Source organism: Camelus dromedarius, chromosome 19, assembly GCF_036321535.1.
Source record: "Camelus dromedarius isolate mCamDro1 chromosome 19, mCamDro1.pat, whole genome shotgun sequence".
Classification (NCBI taxonomy): domain Eukaryota; kingdom Metazoa; phylum Chordata; class Mammalia; order Artiodactyla; family Camelidae; genus Camelus; species Camelus dromedarius.
In genome coordinates this window covers 12332308-12357149 of record NC_087454.1, presented here as the reverse complement: position 1 = coordinate 12357149, position 24842 = coordinate 12332308, and the positions used below count along the sequence as shown (strand labels likewise).

The 24842-nt window shown below is 36.2% G+C and overlaps 1 long non-coding RNA gene across 1 annotated transcript in view; it reads right to left on the bottom strand.

Annotated features, from left to right (window-relative positions):
- LOC116147687 (uncharacterized) overlaps positions 1 to 24842 on the bottom strand; it is a 498674-nt gene that overhangs the window by 296914 nt on the left and 176918 nt on the right. The window lies entirely within an intron of this gene.

Genomic DNA, 24842 nt, shown 5'->3' with positions numbered 1-24842 from the left:
CAAATACTAATCACATAGTCAGTGGGTGCTTATCATGTACCAGGCACAGTACTGAGTGCTGAGGCTGTAACTTCTGCTGCCTGCTAGGATGTGCAGACAAGTAAACAGACTTCGCAGACAGTGGGATGAGTGGGATGCAAACCCTGGTGTAGCCGGAGACAGTGTGTGGAGCCCACCCAAGATGCTGCTAGCTGAACTAAGGGAGTCACGAGGAACATCTGACAGGAAAGGCTATCAAGCTGGGACCTGAAGGATGCACAGCAGGATGCCATCCTCCTCATAACTCCACGGTAAGTAAGTACTCATGCATTTAAGGTAGTCATCTCTGTAAAAAGAAAATTTTTAAAAATTTGTCTCACTGTACTAGAGGAGAGGACTCCAAAATGCATAAACAAAGAAATGCATCATATAGTTTTTATTCTAAAATTTAATCTGATTCACAATCTGAAATATGCTGCTAAGAAAGCATAAAATGATTGGGAAGCAGGGGAAATCTTGTGGTGAGGAATAATAGAAGTCAGTGGGCTTATTTCCTTACATCATATATTTGCTCGCTATCTTAAGATTTAAATGTATTGAACCATGATACAACCTGAAGGAAATGCAAAGGGAAAGTTTAACAGCCAGGACAAAAGACTGAAGCGACATTACCACAGACACTCGCCACTGCTGTCGACAATAAACTCAAGGACAGTTTAAATGAAAGAGAGTAGGAAACTGGAGGCTGTGTTTATCAGGAGACATCAACACCACAATCAGTATCATTTGCATTTATAGACTCACTATTATGTGAGAAATATTTCATAGGGCAGAAAACTGGTCCTCCATCTTGACTTCACAATCCAAAGAATGACTTCAAATATGAGATAAGACAAAAGGATGGATAAACACAGAAAAATGAAAAGAGTATGTGTCCTCTTTCAACTGCACAGTTAAGTGAGGTGAATACACAGTGACATTAATTTTTCACTCACCCAACATTTATTGGGCTCATACCATAGGCAAGCATTGGATGAGAGACTGATTATAGAGACATGAATGACTCTAGTGGTCATTTCAAGCATGTCTATTTCCTTTCCCACAGGTAAGAACTTCAAACAGTGAAAGACAATTATCATATTCTTTGATTCTTCTTTACTTAATGTTAAACAACCATATGTACTACATCTTTTTCCATATAATATTTCCAACTGCCTTCAACCTCCTTTCTCCTCTAGTATTCAGGTTGTTTCTAGACTTTTAGAAACATGGTATTTAGAACAGGATTGTCTGTTAACTGCAGAATTAAATGTAATTATCATCTCCTTTGGTCTAGATACTACTTTATTAATCCAACCTAAAATCACATCTGCATTTTCAGCAGCCACACACAATGTTAACAAACTGTAAGTTTACTATTTACCAATAGCTCTAAAATGCTATAACATAGTGATTATATCACACATTTGGAAGACTCACTTGTAGGATCTTAATCCATCAATGTAAAATTCTGTTAGACTTTTTTTCAGCTTATTAAAAATTACGTGGACCCTGATTCTGCTCTCTAACATACTCACTACATATCCCCCTACCCCAGTACTACGTCATCTCTAAATTTGTTAAGAAACTTTCTACATTTTGATTCAATTATTTATAAAATTCAGAAAGATAAGGCAAAGTACTTTCACAGGTTATCACTATAAACATCCCTTCGGACATAAACTGATTAACAACAATTATTGAAATGATGAATGAAGAAATGATTCGCCTTTCTTAGGCTCTAGACCGGAATTTTTCATGTCTTAGGTCGTGTTTCCCCAAGAACAAGACCCTAAGACTTGGATTTAAAGAATGGTAGTTTATTTGGGAAGTTTCCTCAGAACATGCTGGTGGAGGAAAGTGGGAAGGGAAACAGGGAAGGGAAGCGAGGAAGCCAAGACAGGACTCTCTGTGGAGAGATGAGGAAACTAGGGTACAGGGCCATGGACTAACTTTCATCTCTCAGAGATTGAATGCTGTTGATGGAGGCGTTAACTCCCTGGCCTGTATGTGGGCCAAGCACACTGCTGGGGACCGATAAGTCCGCAGGCAGACAGTGGCAGGTGCTTGCAGTAATGAGCTATCAGAATGCTGAGTGCTGAGGGGATATGGACGGGGCAGCAGCATCTACTACACTGCAGCCCATCCAGTAAGACTGCATCAGACTTCTTTTCAAAAGTCTCCCTCAGATTGAGATACACAGTATCAATCCCATCACCCATACTCCTTCACTCCTTCACATTTTTTGAACATTCTTCATTGCCTAATATCGCAGACACAATGCTTATTGTCTGGTGCTCTCCGACTTGAGAGACCTTGTCCAAAAATGATATACACTTTATAACTTATATTTAATAAGTCAATTTAAACTCTATTGATTTTCACCTAAGTATTTCCTACCAATCTTTTAATAGTTTCTTTATAATACTCAAGAGAACTGACACAGGTTAATCTATCACAAACCTAAAGAATACTTTTTTCTTTGTTTGTTTATTTTTATAAATCATGCATCACCATTATTAAACATTTCTTTTGATCTTTAAGGTTTTTAAGACCACCAAAGCATTTCTATTTCCAGGATTATAGCAGAATAGATATTTCCCCATACCAAACAGACAAACTAGAACTTCTAGAGGAATAAACATAACAAACATCCTTAAAAATGCACAGCTGAATTTAAAGGAAATTTCAGTGATCAGAAGACTTGAATTTGAATAGGATGTGGTGTTAAACTTGGGTTCACACAAATTGGTGACTTGAAAATATCTCCTGTTCCCAACCTGGAAAAACCAAAATCTTCACAAGGCTGTATACCCTTCGGCTGGAGAAAAATTCTCCTGTTAACAAAAAGGGAAAAAAAGAAACTGTTCTGTCCCATCATGGAGTCACTATGATCCCCAAAACCTTAAGGCAGTGAAACTACTTTATATGATACTGTAATGGTAGATAAAGGTCATTATACACTTGTCAAAAACCATGGAATGTACAACACCGAGAGTGAACCCTAATGTAAACGATGGACTTCAGGTGAAAATGATGTGTAGACACAGGTTTACTGTTTGTAACAGATGCACCACTCTTGCGCGGGATTTTGAGGAGGGCTGTGCATGTGCAGGGGCAGTGGGATATAGGAAATCTCTCTACTTTCTATTCAGTTTTGCTGTGAACCTAAAACTGCTCAACTTAACAAAGTCTATTCTAAAAAATAAGGAATAAAGCCACAATCATTAAATACATTGATTTAAAAGGTAAAAACCTACCTATACAAAAAAATTAAGTCTAGATAATTGTGTTGCTTCAATCCATCAAGGAAAGATAAAATTCCAATTTCATAGAAACTGTTCCAAGAAATAGGAAAATTTAAGAATAAAGCCATCTTAATTCATTTTATGAAGTTAATCATTCCCTGATACTGAAAACAGAATCAAAGAGAAAAGAAAATTACAGGCTAATTTCACTTTTGAATATAGATGAAAAATCCAGTGTATTAAAAAGTCACCACAACACCATAGCCCAATTGGATTTATACCAAGAATGTAAGAATTCATTAAAATTTGAACATCTGTTATCTTTTCCTGTTAAAATAAGAAAAAATAACATCTCAATAGATAAAAGAAAACAAGCCTAATATTCTGAGACCTGTTTTGTGATTAGAAAGTCTTAGCAAACTGAAAATAGAAGAAACATGCATAATCTCATAAACTGTATGTCAAAAAATGCAGTGGACAATATTTTTAAAGGTTAAAATTTAGCAATGAAAATGAGAAACGAAAATCATACCTAGTTCAAATGTTAAAAAATATTTTTTAAATTGCAAAGAAGCAACAAAAATGTCATTTTGGCTGACAGATGTTGCTCAGATCACAACCTCAAAAGCAGTTTAACATGCTGGAATTAATAATAGGTCAGCCATGTCATGAGATCAATATAAAAAAAAAAAATCACATTTCTATACACCAAACAAGGAACAGAAAATGTAATCAAAGGTCATCAGCAGCCATTCAGCAACCCCAGTACAATAAGTTCTGAGTCGTGGACTTGGGCTCACTTTGCACAGTTATGCATTTTTGTATCCTCTTTAGCTATCTCAGGCTTCCTTTCACTTCCACGTAAGTCTTTGATGGCCTTTTCAGTTAGTTCTTCTAAAAACCGCTTCCTTCTACGCATCCCTTAATGTTACATCATCAACTCCAAACACAAAAACTACCATTTCCTTGCTTTTCTTCTTGCTAACCAAATCTTTCTGTTGCCCTCAGCTATTTTTCAAGTTTCATATGGTATTCTAGCTTTTCTGAAGCTTTTCCGCGTGGTTCCATTCTCTTATATTTGTCCTGGGTCTGCTCCTTTCTTTTTATTATTTATTTCTACCTTTTTTGAACTTTGGACTAGCAAGAGAGCTCTTTACTATCTACTTCAATTTCTTTAGGTACCAATCACCATTCTTCTACATTAGAAATACCTGCATAGTTGGCTTTGTATTATTTGAGGGCTTTGCAGAATGTGTGGGTGTTCTCTTTGAGAGTCTCATGCTGTGAATGTGCCCATTTCCCCCACAATAATCCTGCTGCCTGTATCAGTTAGAGTGGTCGAGTTTAGGCTGTGTGGACAATTCCAAAATCACAATGGTTTATGACAAGTTAAATCTCTTGCTCCTGTTACATGTCATTTTTGGGTCAACTATGGCTCAACTTCATGTCATCATTATTCCATATCTCACGCTGATGGACCTGCCTCTATCTATAACATTGCTTGTCTCAAGGAAAATAAGAAAAGAGACACGTAATTTTTACAGTTCTGTTCTAAAGTGACACATGACTTACTTACGCCAATTTTCTTTGGCCAAGATATTCATGCACATAGCCACCCCTAATTTGAACAGATAGAGTTGCATAATGCCCTGGTAGGAAGGACCGTTAGTCATAAAATCTACCACAATCCATCCTCCCAATCACCAAATACTGAGCACAGCACCACTAGATTGGCAGGTTCTTTTATTTTTTCCTTTTAGTACTTCAAAGATATTGTTCCATTGTCTTTTGGCTTCTGTAGCCTCCAGTGATAAGTTAGCTGTCTTTCTTATCTTTGTTCCTTTTTGTCTTTTTCTCTGGCTAATTTATAATTTTCTTTACATTAGTTTTCAGCAATTTTGATGCGAGTTGGTGAGTTTTTCTTCATTTCTGCTACTTTGAGCACAATGAATTTTTCAATTTATACATTTCTAATTTTTATCATATTTGGAAAAATTTTAGTCATTATTTCTTCAAATATATTTCTCTCCCCCTCCTGCCCTGCTTTCCTTTTTTAACCTCTAGGATACTAATTACACATATGTTAGACTGCCTGAGAGTTTTCCAAAGACTACCAGTGCTCTATTTTTTTTTTTTTTTCCTCATTCTTTCCCTGACCCAACTATTTCATTTTGGAAAATTTCTATTGCTGTTTTCAAGGTCACCAATTTTCACCCTGCAAGGTTCGATCTGATATTAATCCAAATCAGTGTACTTTTATTATATGTATTTTATTTTTAATTTTTAGAAGTTTCATTTCAGTCTTTTTATATCTTCTATATCTCTCATCATGTTCATGCCTTCCTCAACCTGCAAATACAGAATGTATTTATAATAGTTATTTTTAACATCTTTGCTAATTTGATCATATCTGCTATTTCTGGATCAAATCTACTTATTGATTTTTTTTTCTGGGTTATGGGTCACATTTTCTTAATTCTTTGTATGCCTTTCAATTTTTTTTTTTTTGTATGCTGGACATTATGAATTTTACACTGTTGAGTGGAGGATTTTGTTGTATTCCTTTAAGTGGCATTGACCTCTTTGTCTGGAATGCAATTAGATTAGCTGGTCTTACTTTGTTTCTGTATAGGATTGCTTTGAAATTAGGTTAGGTCCAGAGCAGCCTTTATTCTAGAGATAATTTGACCCCACTACTAAGATAATTTTCTTCTAAGTATCTTACCCAATGCCTAATTTATTATGAAATATCACTACACTGACTGACACACAGAAACTATTCTCAGACCATGATTAGCTTCAAGAATTATTCAGCTGACTTATTTCTAGTGGTTCTTTCTCCAGCTTTGGATAGTTTATTCTCATGCATGAGCAGGTTGGTACTCTGCCAAAGACTCGAGGGGACATCTTTGCAGATCTTCCCAGCTCTGTCTTTGTGGAGCTCCCTTTGCTGCAGTATTCTGACCTTTCTAAACTCCAATCAGTGTCTCTAAAACTCAGTGAGATTCCTTTACTTTATTGGTTTCCTCTGTCCCTGCACAGCAGAGGGGATACAGGTTCTAGGTTGTAAACTGGGGCAACCATATAGCTTATCTTGTAATCAGGGATAATAATCACGTGCTGTCTGTCATGTAATGTCTGATAACAAATGCTTTATATGTTTTGTCTGGTTTCTTAGTTCATTCAGGTGAGAAGGTAAACCTGGTCCCTGTTATCCTCCTCATGGCCATGTGCAGCATTTTCTTACCTTTCATTTAGTAAAAGAATGATTTTAACTATATAGGATATATCATCGTACTTGCGGAGGGGCATTAAGTATTATCCCACGGTATGGGGCTAGCATATGTGAAACATAGTTCATATATGCTGTCCATCTTGAATAATGAACTAATACTTATTAATTAAAGAAATATTTTCAGGCCTCAAAAAACAAGAAACTATATTTGCTTGAGAAAAGATACATAAGGATAGGGAGTTTACACATATCAAACAAAACTTGACTTTTTAAAATACAAAGGCATATAAACACTTTAACCATATTTTCATAACTGTCCCTAGGTGAATTTAAAAATGCATTGTTTAAATATATTTCACGACCAAAACTTGCATAATTTTATCATAAAATGTTCTTGAAAAAACTTTCCCAAACTTGTTGGCTCTGTGACACATCTGAAATGTTCATTTACAGATGCCAACTATTTTTCTACATACCAGTGGTCTCAGAGAATATAAGCCCATGCCTATGGCAGATGCTTTTAGAATTTTTCCCACATATGTATTAGTTTTCATGCAAACCAAACAAAAATAATAGAAAGCAAAGGGAAAGTAGATTTTCAAGACCCATTGCCAATCATGTCCTGTTTTTGTTTGTTTTGTCACCAGATATAAGCTTTGGTATGAAACTGAGGTTTTTTAACTTCTTTTTTTATTGGAGTATAGTCAGTTACAATGTGTCAATTTCTGGTGTACAGCGCAATGTCCCAGTCATACATATATTCATTTTCATATGATTTTTAATTAAAGGTTATTACAAGATATTGAATATATTTCCCTGTGCTATACAGAAGAAATCTGGTTTTTTAATATATTTTTATATATAGGTTTACCTTTGCAAATCTCAAAGTCTCAAATTTATTCCTTCCCACCCCTGTTCCCCTAGTAACCATAAAACTGTTTACTATATCTGCAAGTCTGTTTCTGTTTTGTAGATGAGTTCATTAGTGTCCTCTTTTTCTTTTCTTTTTTAGTTTCCACATATGAATGATACCATATGATATTTTTCTTTCTCTTTCTGGGTTAATTCACTTAGAATGACTATCTCCAGATCCATCCATGTTGCTGCAAATGGCATTACTGTACTCTTTTTTATGGCTGAGTAGTATCCCATTGTATACGTGTACCACAGCTTCTTTATCCAGTCATCTGTCAATGGACATTTAGGTTGTTTCCATGTCTTGGCTATTGTATATAGTGCTGCTATGAACATTGGGGTGTATGTATCTTTGGTATGAAAATTTTTAATGGGTAATGACTATTCAATCATGAAGGACTTTGATAGATTCTGGACTTTTTTTGTAAAATGTATCCTTTAAAACACATAACAAAAAAGTCTCTTGCTCATAAAACAACTAAGACAGCTTTTTATGAGTTATATAAAATAGATTCAAAATGTTAGTGTTTGCTTATATTCCTCAATAGATATTAAAAATGATACCATCAACACCAAAATGTTTGAACAACCTGGACCATGATTAAAATTCACTTTTTCTTCTGATGAACTGCCCAGATTTCAATGGAACCTTCATCCCCCAGCATACAGCTAAGGCAATCACAGTACTCCAAGACTCTGGAATGTTTTAGTTTTATTCCTGATTTTTTTCATTACTACTCAGGAAAAATAGAATACCAGATTCAAATATATGCATATACTATTTTAATTGTCTGTCTTTGACATTGTAACTGAATTTTTGTAGTTTTGAAATTAATATGCATGCTTTTATAATTAATTAACTTGATACATTTACAATCTTTAAAATTTTTTCTTTCAAATATCACTGTCATTCTGTATCTAAAATGTCAGTTTCTTCTTTCTCATAGAATAAAGATATTTTTAATTGATTTTACATTTTTTTAAAGAAAGTTGTTTGTGTCAAAAAAAGCAAAGTGCATATAATATTTATTGTATCTAGCATTAATATCTCCTTTGCCATTATTTGCTGTTACAAAATGACATAATGGTGGGGTTATTTTCATAACTAATATTACATGCCATACCTAAAGACCATAAGGTTTCTCTTATGGCTCCAAAGATATTCCTGCTACCTGTTATTTTGATCTATTATGCATTGTAACTATGTAATTAGATGTTTCTCTAAAGACTATCTTAGGCACCTCATAGATCAGAACTGTTCCTCTGAAGCAGTTACCTGATTTGTTATGTAATTACATAATTAAGTCCACGTATCATAAAGATCTTAAGAAAACTCTTTAAAAAAAAATGAACAGCCTGCTCTGAAGCAACAGATGACCTTGGCTGCAAATTAGAAGTGGAAAGAAAGTGGTAATACATCCAATATCAAGAGTAAAGTTCTCTCAACACTAATTTTTACATTGGGATCTTATCCCTCAAAAGAAAGCTCAAGGGAGTTGGATCTGGCCTCTCAATTGTCCAGAATATTGGCTGACAGTTTCATTAGCAGCACTTCAAGAGAAGTTCCTCTCCATAAACTTGTCAGTCCATCTTCCTCAGAAACATTCATAAACTCAGTATAGTTTGGGGGCTACCAAAAAGATAAACAGTGACCAAAACACTAAATAAAATGAATGTTCTTCATAGTATCATCTCGTATATTTTTCAGTCAATTAAATTCTGCTACAGCCTATGTAGCCCTAGCATGTAATCTTAAATGCCAGTTACATATATGCATTTGCAAAGTAGAAATAAGGAAAATTAAATAACAAAATTAAATGTGTAGTACCCACCCCAAAACTCACAAAGATAATACTTCTTAAAAACACTGAAATACATAGACATTATGCTACTAAATTACCCAAATATAACATAAATCTATGTGAAATATATCAACACTGCCTTCCAAAATTGTCCCCTACCCTGATATATAAGACAGAAACAAAGATCTATCAATCTATACAGGGACAGACATTCAAGGCAAAAAAGTCATGTAATCCTTAATTTGTCCTTTCAAAACATCTTATCTTTAAACTCCACAAATCCCCAAGTCATCTCAACCCTTGACTTGCATACTGCACTGAACTGATTCTCAATAACCTCTTTACCAGGTCTCTCCATTCTCTCTACCACCAACCCTATGCAAAATTTTATGACCTGCTCATTTCTTAATTACCTCTCACCACTCCATTCTCACCATCAGTCAATTTGTAATGTTGTCTTCTCTGACTGTGCATCCATTTTGACAAAAGTGATCAGTGACAGCACCAATGTTTACTTGCCACTAATTTTTAAAGAAGGAATATTTCAAACCAGAGAACTTGTGGTTCTTCTGTATTAATTCATTGTATTGGTTTTCTATTGCCACACAATCAACCATCCTAAAGCTTAGAGGCTTAAAATAATGATTTATTATTATCCCTCATGGTTTGGTTCTGTGAGTTGACTGGGTTCACCTGGGTCGTTATCACTTCTGATCATTTATGTGATCATGGTTAGACAGTGGCTGGGCCAGAGTTATCAGAAGATCTAACTGGACTTTAGTGTTCAATATGGCTTCTACACTCACATTTCTGGGCCCTCAGCTGGAAGACTTGTTAAAAGTAGAAGCTAGATGTCTCTCTCCCCACAACCTCACTAACATGGTTGGCTTGTGTTCCTCACAGCATAGCAGTTTCAGAGTGATAGATGGCTTCTTACCAGAATGCATGTAACTTCCAAGAGCCCAAGGTGTAAGATGCCAATCTTCTTATGATCTAGCCTCAGAAGACATGCAATGCAGGACTACTTTTGTCATATTCCATGGGTTACACAGGGAGAGACTATGAAAGGGCATAAGTATTGGAAGATGTGGTTCCTTGGGGGATCATAGTTAGAGAAATGGATGGTCCACGCTCATCAAATATGTCACCTCACTCAGCAAATATTTGACAAAGCAGGAAATACAATCTAGGGAATATTATCAAGGAAGGTATAAGGTAGTAAAAACATCCCTACAGTCACCAGGGTAGTTGTAAACATGTGTATTGTCTCTGAACAGCTTCTACTTCACACAAGCCTACAGATTCCTCCAGCTCTACTGTTACTGGAGCAAATCAGTTTAGACTCTCACTTATTCCACAGTACTCAAAAAACTTCATAGTTCAAATATCTTAAAAAATAGTCATACCATGGCAACTATTTAAATTCTTTAGTGATCAAAGAATGAGGTAGCAATACTTGTATCAAATGATGTTATACACACACATGCAAGTATACTATCTGCTGGCAAGAGTACAGGGAAACAGTCACATTTGTACCATGCTAATGGAAACTTCAACAGCTACAACCTCTTTGGAAAGAAATTGACAGTATGTTCATCTTGTTTGATCCAGTCATTCTACTTTTTGGAATTGAGATAATTCAGAAAATACACTAAACTACAAAAAAAAAAAAATCTTTCACACAAACATGTTTATCCCAAGATTATTTTATGGATAAGGAACCTAAGATTTAAAGAAGCTGAAACACTTTTCTGAGTTTGCAAAAAAAAAAAAAAAAAAAAGAGGAATCAAGATTTGAACGTACACACTCCGCCTTCAGAGCCCACATTCTTGTATTCATGACCATTTTGCTATACCACTTCTGATGAATAGTAATAAATAAAAGTGTTATAATAATAATAATTCAATAATTCACACACATACACACCATTTTAGAGCGAATACAAATGCAACTGGTTTACAAAATAAAATATGCAGGAAACAGCAAGATTGGAAGAACATAAACTAAAATACCGATAACAGTTGCCTTTAAGTGGTGATACTCTTGAGTTGTTCTCCCTTCTCCTTTATATGTTTTTTAAAATGTTCTAAAATAAAAAAGGTTTTTTCAGTCCCGTAGGGGAAAGGAGGATTTTTTTAATCCTGAGCAGCTATTCCTTTTTGTGCAGATAAGGAGCCCAGTTATGTGCATATCTATCACAAATAACCTGAGGATACAGAATTTTAACACAAGCTAGTAAAGCTGGAATTAAGAAAGGAAGCTGGGGAGATCCTTAAAAGTTAGAAAGACAAATGCCACCTTTCACTTGATAAGCGATAAGCAAGGAAAACATTCTTTCCAGAACGAAGACTGTTTAAATAAAGGTGTCTGGCAGAAGGAAGGCCCCAGGGGCTTTGTCAATGGCCAAAGTGCAGGGGATCAGGGCTCCTGGAGTTCCTCTGAGTCAGATTTACCAATGCCTGGAAAGAAAGTAGACAGCAGAAGCTTTTCTGATATTAGTTGCAGATTATAGACGAGGTATGCCACTGGACCTAGGTTTCTTGTTAATCATGATTGACTGATTGATTAACCCTTGCAACTAAACTGCACATAGACTCAACAATACACTACTTGACTGAAATACTTACTTTTGCAGTTTTACTAAAAATTACTTTTGTAAACAATGATATATTGAATGGAAAGTAGGCACACCCTTATTTTCTCATTGAGTACATCTGACCTTTGGTCTCCAAGATCCCAGCCTTGCGAGAGTTCATCTGAACAGCTGACTAGATAACATAAATAGGTCTGTGGATATTAGCCTTACAAACCCAGATCTCTGTTGGCAGCAAATATCACAGACCTGGAAGTCACAATGACTCGAGGGGTTCCTCCCACTATCTGTGCCTGTGTGTGCGCCTCCTTCTTTGGTAACTGTGAGGGGCAGCAACAGGAGGAAGAGGTAATTTGATAACAAACAGACAAGAGCTCATCCCAGTTGTTAGATTTCTTCTCTCTTTTCAAATGATTCTTTGAAACATGAAAGAAAATCTTAGCCTTGTAGCAGCTCAGTACTTTACTAAATTCTAAGGTAATGACATAAAAAAAAAAGCTTCACATAAACTTGATTTAATTGACTAATTACAGCAGAGAAAATGTGAGAAAATATACACATATCCAGAAAAGTCCCCATCAGCAGAAGCAAAGGAGACTGAACAGCCCATTGTCTGCATTTCTTATGGCTTGTCCCTTGTGTCTTCTATTTCTTCTATGAACTATTAACTTGAATTTCACTTGGTTTCTTCAAGAATTTGGAAAGCCAGGTCTAAAACCTTTAGTCCATATAGAAATACAGCACATTCTATGGTGCACCACAGTATGGTACACATTCGCAAAAATACAGACCCAGCTTGGTCTGCATTCTACACTGGCGTCTCATACAATAAACAAGGCTTACAGTTTTTTTTTTTTTTCTGGTCTTTGTTTCTTCCAGACCAACTTTGCTATATGGATACCTCCTAAAAAGTCAGAAAGTTTGATCATATTTATTGAGTAAATAGCATTCTAACTACAGTTAGAATGTACTGGTTGCTAACAGTTTATACCTTATTTTACATGAATATTTGATTTAAAATATTATCTTCAAGTTGGTTCCAATATAACTGGCTTAGTGCCTTCTTCGGGGATACAGAGGTTGCCCATGGTAGTTTCCCAGGCTTGTCCCTCTAGTATCTCTGGGGCTGGTGCCAAAACCAAATTAACACTGAGCAATTCGAATTTCAGAGATGAAAGGAAACTTGGACACCAATAAAATCTGCCTCATAAAGACACTGTTACTTTTCTGAGCTAAGGAAGTTTAATTATTGTTGCTTTTCTCAGAGTTTGCAGCATGATTGTGATTATCCTTAGTAAATTGCAGCAAATATATTCCATTCCTAGAAGATGACTCCCTTTCCCTATTTTCCCACTCATTATCCACTTCCAGCCCTTCTCCTCCTATCCAACAAGGTCTACCCACCCTTCACAGTCAAGCTCAATTAATTCTTGACACTGCTATGAGCCTTTTTCATCATTCCATTCCACAACAGATCGCCCCTTTTCTGAACTCTACGGTTTTTAATACCCAAACCATCTGTTATGGGTTGAGTTGTGTCCTCCAAAAAGATATGTTGAAATCCTAACCTCTGGTGCCTTTTAATACAACCTTAGTTTAAAAAAGGGTCTTTGCAGATGTAATCAAGTTAAAATGAGGTCATTAAGTGGGCCCTCATCCAACAGCATTGCTGTCTTTATTAAGAAAGAAGAGACACACAGGGAGAATGCCATGTAAAGACTGAGACAGAAAGTGGAGTCTTGCACCTGCAAACGAAGGAATGTCAGGATTTCTGACTATCACCAGAACCTAGGAGAGAGAGGCATGGAACTGATTCTCCCTCAAAGCCCCGTGGAGAGAATAAACACTGCTGACACTCTGAAGTCAGGTGTCTAGACTCCAGAACTACAAGAAAAAGTCTCTTGCATCCAGCCACCAATTTTGCAGTCCTCTGTTATGGCAGCCCTAAGAACTTAAACACCATTCACTTGGAACACTTTCTTTCCATGTATCGCCTGATTACCCACCTTTAAGTCCATGCCTATATCCTTAACTTGTTTAAAACAACTTCCTTAGAGCAGAAACCATATCTTAATCTTTTTTTCTTATACAGAGATCATCTCTTATCTATGGTAGGGTTGCCAAATAAAATAAAATACAAGACTTTCAGTTAACTGGACAGCCTGTATTTTTCCTTGCTAAATTGGGTAACCATAACTTATGTACAAAAGAGATATCAATAAATATCATTTTATCCATTTTATGAAAAGTTCCTTCTAAATAGTTATAACAATCAGTCAACAGATACTCAGAGAAAATTTAACCCACCTTGTATTAAACTTTCATGGCGCACACCTGGAATATTGATTAAGGTATTATAAGGGTACATCAGAAGTAGGGAGGACTGAAAAAGAACAATTGGAATAGTCAGAACTATAAAGGCAGATGCATTGTGGAGATAGGAACTAAAGGAGATAGGAACTGCTGTTTGAAAAGGTTGAGTTGAAAGATTCATGATCAAAATCTAGAATCACAACAGATAAATTAGTGAAATGATTAGTTTATCAAATCTATAAAGACAAGGTTGAGAATGAAACTAATATTAAATTACTGCTTTTCTATCTGTCATGCATTTTACGTACATTAATTCATCTCACCTATGTTAGGAGGGGTATTAACACCCCTGCATTTCAGAGATAAGAGAACTAAGGTTTGGAGGCAGAGCCAAGATTCAAACTCAAGATCCAAGACCTAACTCACTGCATACTCCCAGAATGCTTCTCTCAACCTCTGTTCCCTGAGCAGTGCAAATTAGAAACAGTTAAAGGAAGCACATACTCACTAAGAAGATAATACATATTAAAAATCCATTGATGCAGAGAGCAACCTGGCAGCAAATATAAAGTGATGCAAAATTTATGGATAAATTTATGAGTAAGAAAGCCATTAGTGGAAGAGGATTCACATACAACTCACCTTAAAACTGACATCAGAAACCACTAGAACTTCTAGAACACCTGGCAAAATTGACTCGGAGTCTATTTCAGAATGCCCTTCTGCATATTCCTGCGTCAATGATAGACTTAATACAAAATCCAGTTACTTCATTACCATTTAGCATTCTTGGGAGCTACAAAAGCTGAACTGTATATTGTAAAGAAAACTGTGCCTCTAATCACGGACTCTCAGGCTGCCTCATTCTGTTACTTATTAGCTATGTGACAACAGAATTAAGTCACAAGAAATCTTGGCTCAGTTTCCTCCTTTGAAAATGACAAACTGCTTTCTAAATTCCTATCTAGCGAGTACTTAAGAGCATACTGTATGCTGCTTTTATTTCATAATTATATCAGTGCTTTCCAACTGCTGTTTTCCCCACATCTTAAATAAAATGCTTCTTCTCTCCAAGTCTTTATACTTCTTTCATTTATTCTATTAACTGATCTCCTACTCTGTGTCAGGCACCTTGCAAGGCACTGGGCTATAAGTTAAACAAGCGAGACAAGGCTTTTACTTTTATTAAGGTTAAAGATTAAGATTAAGAACAAAAAGGAATAATTAGAATGGTCAGAACTAGGCAGATGCCATTGTCAAGAGACCCTAAAATAATAAATAAATAATTACAATTTTAATAAATGTTTTGAAGGACAATTATAGAGTCCTGAGAAACTATTTAACACTCTAACTTGATTTAAGTCCCTAGGGTGAAGGAAAACTTCCCTGAGGAAATTAACATGTAAATTTAAACTTGAAGGGGGATGAGAATTTGGCAGATAAAGAGGTTGAGAGGGAGCATTCCTGACAGGGAGAACATCAACTGTGAATGCTCTGATTCAGGGAGGAGTTTGGCACTAAGAGGAAACAAAAGAAGGTCAACAGAATGCAGCATAGTCAGGGCGAATGCAACAGCTTGAGACGCGGCTGAACAGTCACAAAGCGAGACCTTGGAACACAGAATGCAGAGTTTAAAAGTAGAGAATGGACAAAGCATATGTGCTTATTAAAACATACTGTCTTTGAGGAAGTACTGCAGTTACCCAAACAGAGGAAGGTAGGGCGGCATTCTAGCCAGGGCTGAAAAAATGCAAAGCCATGAAGTTTAGCTGTGATAAAAGTAAGCTACTCTGAATTCAAAAAGTCACTGTTGCACCAAAGGACACAACAGAGTGAAAGGTAACCCACAGAATGGAAGAAAGTCTTTATAAATCATATATCTGACAAGGGGTTAATATCCAGAATATATAAAGAATAATCCAACAACAAAAACAAACAACTGTATTAAAGATGGGCAAAAGACTTGAATAGACATTTCTCCAAAGAAGATAAACAAATGACCAACAAGCACATGAAAGGATGTGCAGCATCACTAATCATCGGGGAAAAGTAAATCAAACCCATGATGAGATATCACCTCACACCTGTTATTTGGCTACCATCAAAAAAAGCCAAAAAATAATGAGCACTGGGGAGGATGTGAAGAAGTTAGAACCCTTGTGCACTGTTGGTGAAAATGTAAGATGGTACAGCTGCCGTGGAAAACAGTACAGAGTTTTCTCAAAAAAATTATATAAATTATTATATAATCCAGCAATTCCACTTCTGGGTAAACAACTCAAAGAGCTCAAATCAGGGTCTCAAAGAGAGATTATGAGCCCATGCTCATAGCAGCAGTACTCACAACAGCGTAAAGGTGGAAGCAATCCAAATGTCCATCAACATATCAATAAATAAACAAGTATGTGGTACATATATACAATGGAATATTATTCAGCCTTAAAAAGGAAGGCAAAACATGTTTGCCATGTTACAACATGGATGAACCTAACACTAGTGAACTGTACATTTAAAAGTTGTTAAAATGATAAATTAAAAAAAAATACTCTCCTTGCTGTTTGGAATAGATCACGAAAAGGCATGGAGGAATAACAGGAAAACAATTTTGATTAGGCATTTTAATTTTTCTATCTTATCTCCACTATTGGCTTATTGTTACAGCTTTTTGCTGGTTGCCCTAGAGTTTACAATATATGTATCTTTAACTTAAAGGAGTCTATCCTCCCTATTTCAATAAATGGCAAAAATCCATCCTCCTATTTGCTTGGGCCAAAAATTCTAGCAGCATCATCAATTCCTCTACTTCTTTTGTATCCTATATCCAGTAAGTCAACAAAACCCATCAGATAAGATACATGCAGAAGATGACCACTTATATTTGCCAGAATGACCATTTGATACAAGATACCATAATTTCATAATGAATTTCTGTCTTATTGCAAAAGCCTCTAAGCTGATTTCCCTGAAGCAAGATCCTGGTAAGTGTAAGTCAAAATCTCATTTCTGTGGCTCAGTATCCTACAACGTCTTCCCATTTCGCTCAGAGTAAAAGCCAAAGTCCTTCCCCTGAGCTGGAAGACTGCACCGTCTGACCCCACAGCACAGCTCTGACTTCACCTTCTACTCCCTTCCCTAGGCTTCTCTCTGCTGTAGCCTCACTGGCTTTGTTGTTGTTGTTCCTCAAATATGCCAGGTAAGCTCCTTGTTGCTTCAGGGCCCTAGCAGTTGCTCTTCCCTTTCTTGAGATATTTTCCTACCAAAAATCTACATGTTTTATTCTTAAACCTCCTTCAGGCCCTTCTTTACTCAGACACCCCCTACTCAGAAGCCTTCCCTCACCACTAATATAAAATTTCAGCTGCTTCTCCCACAGCTGTCTCTTGCCCTCATTTCTCACTTTATTTTTCTCCTTAGTACTTACAGCCATCTAACATGCTACATATTAAATTATATATGTTTATTGCCTTAATTTATCCCACAAGAATGCAAGTACCACGAAGGTAAGGAATTTTGTAAGCACTGTTTACTGCTTTATCTTCAGCCTTGAAAACCATTCCTAGCACACAGTAGGGGATCCAACAAATATCTGTTGAAACAACGAAAATCTGTCACAGTCTAGAATTTTTCTTAATGGTTGGGAACTTCACTTATTAGCCTTCTTGTGAGAGCCACTTTGCTTTTCTTTTTTCTTTTTCTTTTTTTCCCTAAAACCATGAAATGGTGCTGGCATCCTCCTTAACGCATCAGGACATTAGAAGGAAAAGGTTTTATCTGCTCCTTGCACTGGCAGCTCGTGCGCTCAGATTTACTGATCTCCGAGGGCACTTATGTACCCGCTGTTTATTTATTTTGGAATTATTTTATTATCAGCTTTACATGGTTCTAAACCGTTGCCAGGATCGAAAGCCCTCAGAGGACCCTTATTCTCATCCTCAGGATGCTCCCTGACCTGACCTTGAGAAATAACTGCAGCTCCTTGCAGAAGCTAGAGATAATAAAATCTTCCTTACTTGCTCTGGGCCAAAGAGATTACTACTCAACACCAAGAAAAGGCTTCTGTGAACCATGGAGCACTGCAGCTCTCAAGCATCAGACCGCTCTGCCAAGTCCCACGAAAGACATCCTTCTTCACATTAGAAAGGCATTGGGATCAGCCACGGCGGTGTGTTTGAAGACTTTTTTCATGTGTACACTTTCTCTTCCCACAGCAAACAAAAAACAATCAAACAAATAAACAAGAAAACAAAAAAACACAATTTCTGCCTTCATTCTTTAACTAAAAAAGGAAGAAAACTCTTTAAATTATGGAAAATTATTCTACAGAAAGTTTCAAAAATAGAACAAGTTGCCTATAATCACACCATCTCAACACAACCAACTTCTTCAATTTTGTGTATTACCTTTCTTTCTTTTTATATGAATAATTTATAGTAGTAAGCTTAACATACAGGCAATTGCATATCTTTTTGAAAGTAAATATTATGATCATTCATTTATCAGGTGGCTAACAAAAATTTAATGCACCCAAACTATGAGCCATATGGTCTTCTAGACATGTGGCTATATAACCGAGAATTAAACCCTATCTTCAAGGGGCTCTAGACAAGTATTTTTCAATGGCAACATACTGCAAGCTACATATACCAATGCAAAGTTTCCAAGAAATGAGTAAAATTGATTTTATTGCTATATTTTAACCCAATACACCTAAAATACTGTTATTTCAACATAAAAATAATATGAAATTATTAATAAATTATGTTTATAATTGTTAGTAATTATTGTAATTTTTAACAAAGTATGTTACTCTTTTTCCACACCAAGTCTTCAAAATCTGACATCTATTTTACTCACGTGGCACATCTTAGTTTGGACAAGCCCCATCTCCAGAGCTCAAAGCTTAGTGGCAACCATACTAGTCATTCTTCCATGTCTCTAAGTTTTTTTCTTCACAATTATAACCCTTCATGCCTTCATAACATGCCATTGGGTTTATTGTGTCCTTTCCTTTTTAATGAATCTTTAAGTTATCTCCATTGTTTTCACAATTATGAATCATATAACAACAGATTTATTTCTCCGTATTTTGAATTAGTATTTAATTAGACTACTCTCACAGATGTGGAATGATTGAGGTAAAAGGTTCAAACAATAATGGCTTTCGGTACACATTTTCAAGTTGCTTTCCAAAAATCAGAGTGATTTTACCTGCCTCCAGCAATGTGTGCGAGCCAGCTTGACTGAGCATACCCCAGCCCCACATCCTTCCCCACTTCCTTCCAGGCTTCTTGGATTTCAGCTTTCCAGAGCTGTTTTCTCTGTTATTTTGTTTGTTTTTGTTAATTTGGTTTCTTTGATTCTACTTGCTTCCCTTGATTGAGGGTACACGTTGGTTTTGTTGTTGCTGTTGTTTTTATATTAGAAAATAAAATCCCAATTCTAATTCCTCTCATTCTTAATAGAATTTCTCCTCAATACAAGGCCAACCCCTACCCAGCAAGGAAATGCAGATTCAAAGCGGGATGGAAATTTCTATTGCCTTCAACTCCTTCCTTTCTCTTATTCTTACTCCTAAAAGAGATCTTCTGGAATGGTAATATACCTCACAGTCACGCTATGAAAAACAAACCATTAATTAGGAAGAGATATGTTTATGTGGTTTATTTGTTTTATGAGTCTAAACAATGTGAAAACCCAGAGTTAATTGGAGCTGCCTGTTTGAATGCAGAAGGCAGCAGCAGGATGAAGCAAGAGTCCAGAGGAAGGAGAGAAAACAATGGAAGGGGATGCAGAACTTTGTACATTTAACCCCAAAAGAAAAGACAGCTGAGGTCGGTGTAGAACATATATGTCTGATCTGTTCTAGATCTTCAGAAATAAGACAAGCCTGAGTCTGTGTTATTTCTGGTTACAAACTGGGTCCGTCTGTATAGCTTTCTTGTCATTGTGGGTTAAAATAGTAGGGCCACGTGTATTTTTGGCTGATTAAATAATACAAATATAGTCCATTGGTACTTTATTAACATTTTTAAGAGAACAAAGATGAAATACTTTCCATAACTTTGTTTCTGGTTGGCATATACATATTTCTTACCTTTTACTTTGGAATAATTTTAGACTACAGAAGAGTTACAAAGGGAGTACAGAGAATTCCCACACATGCTGCACCCAGCCTCCCTGAGGTTCACACTTCACATAACCACGGCAAATGGATTCAACACCAGCACAACACTATTAACTGAACTGCAGATTTTATTTGGATTTCACCAGTTCTTTCACTAATGTCCTTTTTTGGTTCTGGGGTCTTATCCAGGACATCACACCACATTTAGGGATCATGTCTCCTGCATCTTCTCCAATCTGGGTTTCTCAGTCTTTCCTTGTTTTTCATGACCTTGACACATTCAAGGATTCTGGTCAGACATTCTGTAGAACGTCCCTCAGTTTGTGTTTGCTGATGTTTTCTCATGGTGAGACTTGGACTATAAGTTTGGGGACAGTTCCCACGGAGGGAACTGTCATTCTCATTGCATCATATCACAGGTACCTGAGTTACTGATGATCTTGTTGTGTTTTCATTTAACATGTCCTTGATTTATTTTATCCACAGCTACTGATATCTCGAAAATCAAGAGTGAAGAGTGACATTTGAATACAGGTAAGGACATCTGAAAAGTTATATTCTGAATGTTATTTCCTTCAAACAAATCACCATAAGAGACTTCATCTTCCAATGAAGTTACCACCATTTTATTTTTCCACTTTCATATATTTATTTTTAATTTTTGAAATAATTTTTATAAGAATGGTGCAAATAACTTTTTTCTTGAACTGTTTAAGGGTAACTTGTTGACATAATGCTCCATTACCCCGAACACAAATAAGGATATTCTCCTACATAACCACAATACAACCACCAAAGGTAAGTTAACATTGTTATGTTTACTTCCATCTAATACACAGACTCCAATCCAGTAGCTTATTGTCCTAATATTTCTCTTCCTAGAAAAAGATCCACCCACATAAATAAAGCACATTTACTTGCCATGTCTTTTTAGCCATCCTCAATTTGGAGTAGTCCCTCAGTGTTTTCTTGGCTTTCAAGTCCTTGATACTTGAAAATTATAGCCCAGTTAATTTGTGGAATATCCTTTAGTTTCTCAGAAGTTTCCCCATGATTAGATTCAGGGCAAGAACAGCACAGAAGTGATGCTGGATTCTTCTCACTACATCCTAACGTGGCACCTGATGTTGCTGTGTTTTATTACTGGTGATGTTAACTCTGATCTTTTGACTCAGGTTTTGTCTGCCAGGTTTCTCCACTGTTAAGTTTCTGTTTTTCCACTGTGAGTAAAAAGTAGGTGTGGAGAGGTACTCTGAGTCTGTGAATATCCAGTTCCTCATAAAACTTTCACCCTTTAGTTTCAGCCTCCACTGACATTTCCTGATTGAATTAATTATCACTATGATAATTGCTAAGTGATGATTTTCTAATACCATCATTTCCCCTACATGTAATAATTGGCTTTCTATGGCCAAAAAAAGCTTTTCTTCTCATTTGTTATTCTCTTATTTATATCAGTATGGACTCAAAGACATTTATTTTATTCAACTGTTTATAATCTTTCACTATCATTTTTTTGTTGTTGTTGTTGCTCGAATTGTCCCAGTCTTGGCCGTGGGAGCCCTTTCAAGGTGGTTTTCATTACCTTTTGATATGCTGCTATCATTCTTTAAACACTTCTTTACTTTCTGGTACAACAAAATATTCCAAGATCATCTTATACTTTCCCTGCCCACACCCTGAAATCTGTCATTTCTCTAGAGAGTTCTGGTTCCTTAGGGTGGAGAAAGGAATTTACAAGCCATGACTGAGGCACTGGGTGTGCTCCTATTATTAGGTTGTCTTTGTAACAAGGCCTTCTCAGTGGTCAGAGCCTCCCATCCACGTTCACATCTGTATTTATTTCTATCATTAGTCACATACATTGAAAAGTGTGAGTTCACACAGATATCACCAATTACAATCCAACCTTACAGGATTCATTTCCATTTCCCCCCTTCCAAATTTGTACTCCTTTCTCTGACTTTCTCTGAGAGCAACTGACTTTTCATATGACCTCAAAACATACTCATTTATTGGATCGATCCCCTTTAAATGTGGCCAATCTCCCATCATGGCCACTACTGCCAATTTATCCTCCTTACCTGCTTGGCCTCCAACACTCTAATCTGGGCTGCCACCATGCAGATGCCTTCTCCGTGCTGTTTGGATGACACTGTCCTGCACTGGGCCTCCACCTGTCACACCCTTTGCATGGTGCACTCCTCAACACATGCAGGGTCTGACACCCATGCCAGGCTGCCATTCCCCAATGCCCCCAGCTGTGCATGCCTGTCTTGCTCAGCACTACCCAATAGCTTTTATTCAGAATTAATCAGGAAGGAAACCAGAGGTGAGTTAGGAAAGAAGCATGATTTGAAATAGTTTTTGATTCTTATCAAATAGTATATGAGTTGAATCTTTCAAAGGTTTCATTACTGTATAGTCACATTTTGTCATTCATATTATTCAACAAATTGGCTACCAATGATCAACCACTTGTTACAATCATGAAAGCTACCTTCAAAAGACAAAAATAACTGCAGATAATCAAAAGAACATTATACAATCTGTGTCATACCTACTAGAATGGCTACTATCAAAAACATAGAAAATAAGAACTACTGGCAAGGATGTAAAGAAATTGGAAACCTGTGTACTACTGGCAGAAATATAAGATGGCGAACCACTATGGAAAACAGTAAGGAGTTTCCTCAAAAATAAAAAAATGAAATTACCATATGATCCAGCAATTCTACTTCTAGATACATACCCAAAAGAAGTAAAAGTCAAGACTCAAAGAAATATTTATAAACCCATGTTCATAACAGACTTATTCAAAATAGCCAAAAGGTAGACACATCTAGGTGCCCACCAATGGATAAATGGATAAACGAAGTACAGTATATACATACAATGGAATATTATGCAGCTTTAAAAAGGAAGAAAACTCTAACATATGTTATAACATGGATGAGCCTTGAGGATATTATGCTAATTGAAATAAGCCAGTCACAAAAGCACAAATACTGTATGATTCTACTTCTATGAAATACCTACAGTAGTCAAATTCGTAGAGACAGAACATGTATTAAAGGTTACTGGCACTGAGAGGAGAGGGAATGTGGAGTTATTATTTAATGGTTACAGAGTTTCAGTTCTGAAGGTACAAAGAGTCCTGAAGATGGATGATGGTGATAGTTGCAAAACAATGAGAATATACTTTTAATGTTATTAAACTATACACTTAAAATGTATAGATGGGTTAAGATGATAAATATTACATTACCTATTTTCTTAGTTCTGGCTGCTCTTAAGAAAGAGCATGAGCTGGATGGCTAATAAACAACACAAGTCTATTTTCATAGTTCTGGATGCTGAGGTGTCAAAACCAAGGCAACAGCAGATTCAGTGTCTGGTAAGGATCCACTTTCTGGCATTGATGGCCCTCTTCTTGCTATGTCCCCTTCATGGTGGAAGGGGCAAGGAATGGAGTATGAAGGTTCCTTAAAAAACTGGAAATAGACTTACCATGTGATCCAGCAATCCTACTCCTGGGTATATAACCAGAGAAAAATAAAATTCAAAAAGACACATGCAACCCAATGTTCACAGCAGCACTATTTATGATAGCCAAGACATGTAAACAACCCAAATGTCCATCAACAGATGACTGGATAAAGAAGATGTGGTACATATATATACAATGGAACACTGCTCAGCCATAAAAAAAAGAATAAAATAATGCCATTTGTTGCAATATGGATGGACCTGAAGACTGTTATTCTAAGTGAAGTGGGCCAGAAAGAGAAAGAAAAATGCCATATGACATCATTTACATGAGGAATCTAAATAATAATAATAATAATAATAATAATAATAATAATAATAATAATAATAATAATAAGGATACAAATGAACTACTTATTATTTATAACTGGGGGTCATCTTTTTAAAGGCACTAATCCCATTCATAAGGGCTCCACCTTTATGATTTAATCATCTTCCAAAGTCCCACCTACTGATAACCCTCCTGGGTTAGGTTTTAACATATGAAGGGGGGGGGGGACACAAATATTCAGTCTATAACACATATGTTTTACCACAATAGAAATATTTTTAAGAATATTATACAAGCTCCAAGTATTATTTCAAAAGAGATGTTTTACCATAAACAGAATGAAAAGACAACCTATAGACTAGGAGAAAATACTTGCAAAGGATTTGACTGACAAGGGTTTGATTTCTAGAATATACAAACAGCTCATACAACTCAATAACAAAAAACAAACCCAATTAAAAAATGGGCAGATGACCTAAACAGACATTTCTCCAATGAAGACATTCAGATGGCCAATAGGCTAATGAAAATATGCTCAATACTGCTAATTATCAGAGAAATGCAAATCAAAACTATAATGAGGTTATCACCTCATACCAGTCAGAATGGCCATCATTAAGAATTTCATAAACAATAAATACTGAAGAGGGTGGGGAGGAAAAGAACCGCTGTACACTGTTGGTAGGAATGTAATTTGGTGCAAACACTGTGGAAAGCAGTATGGCAATTCCTCTAAAAACTAAAATTAGAGTTAACATATGATCCAGCAATCC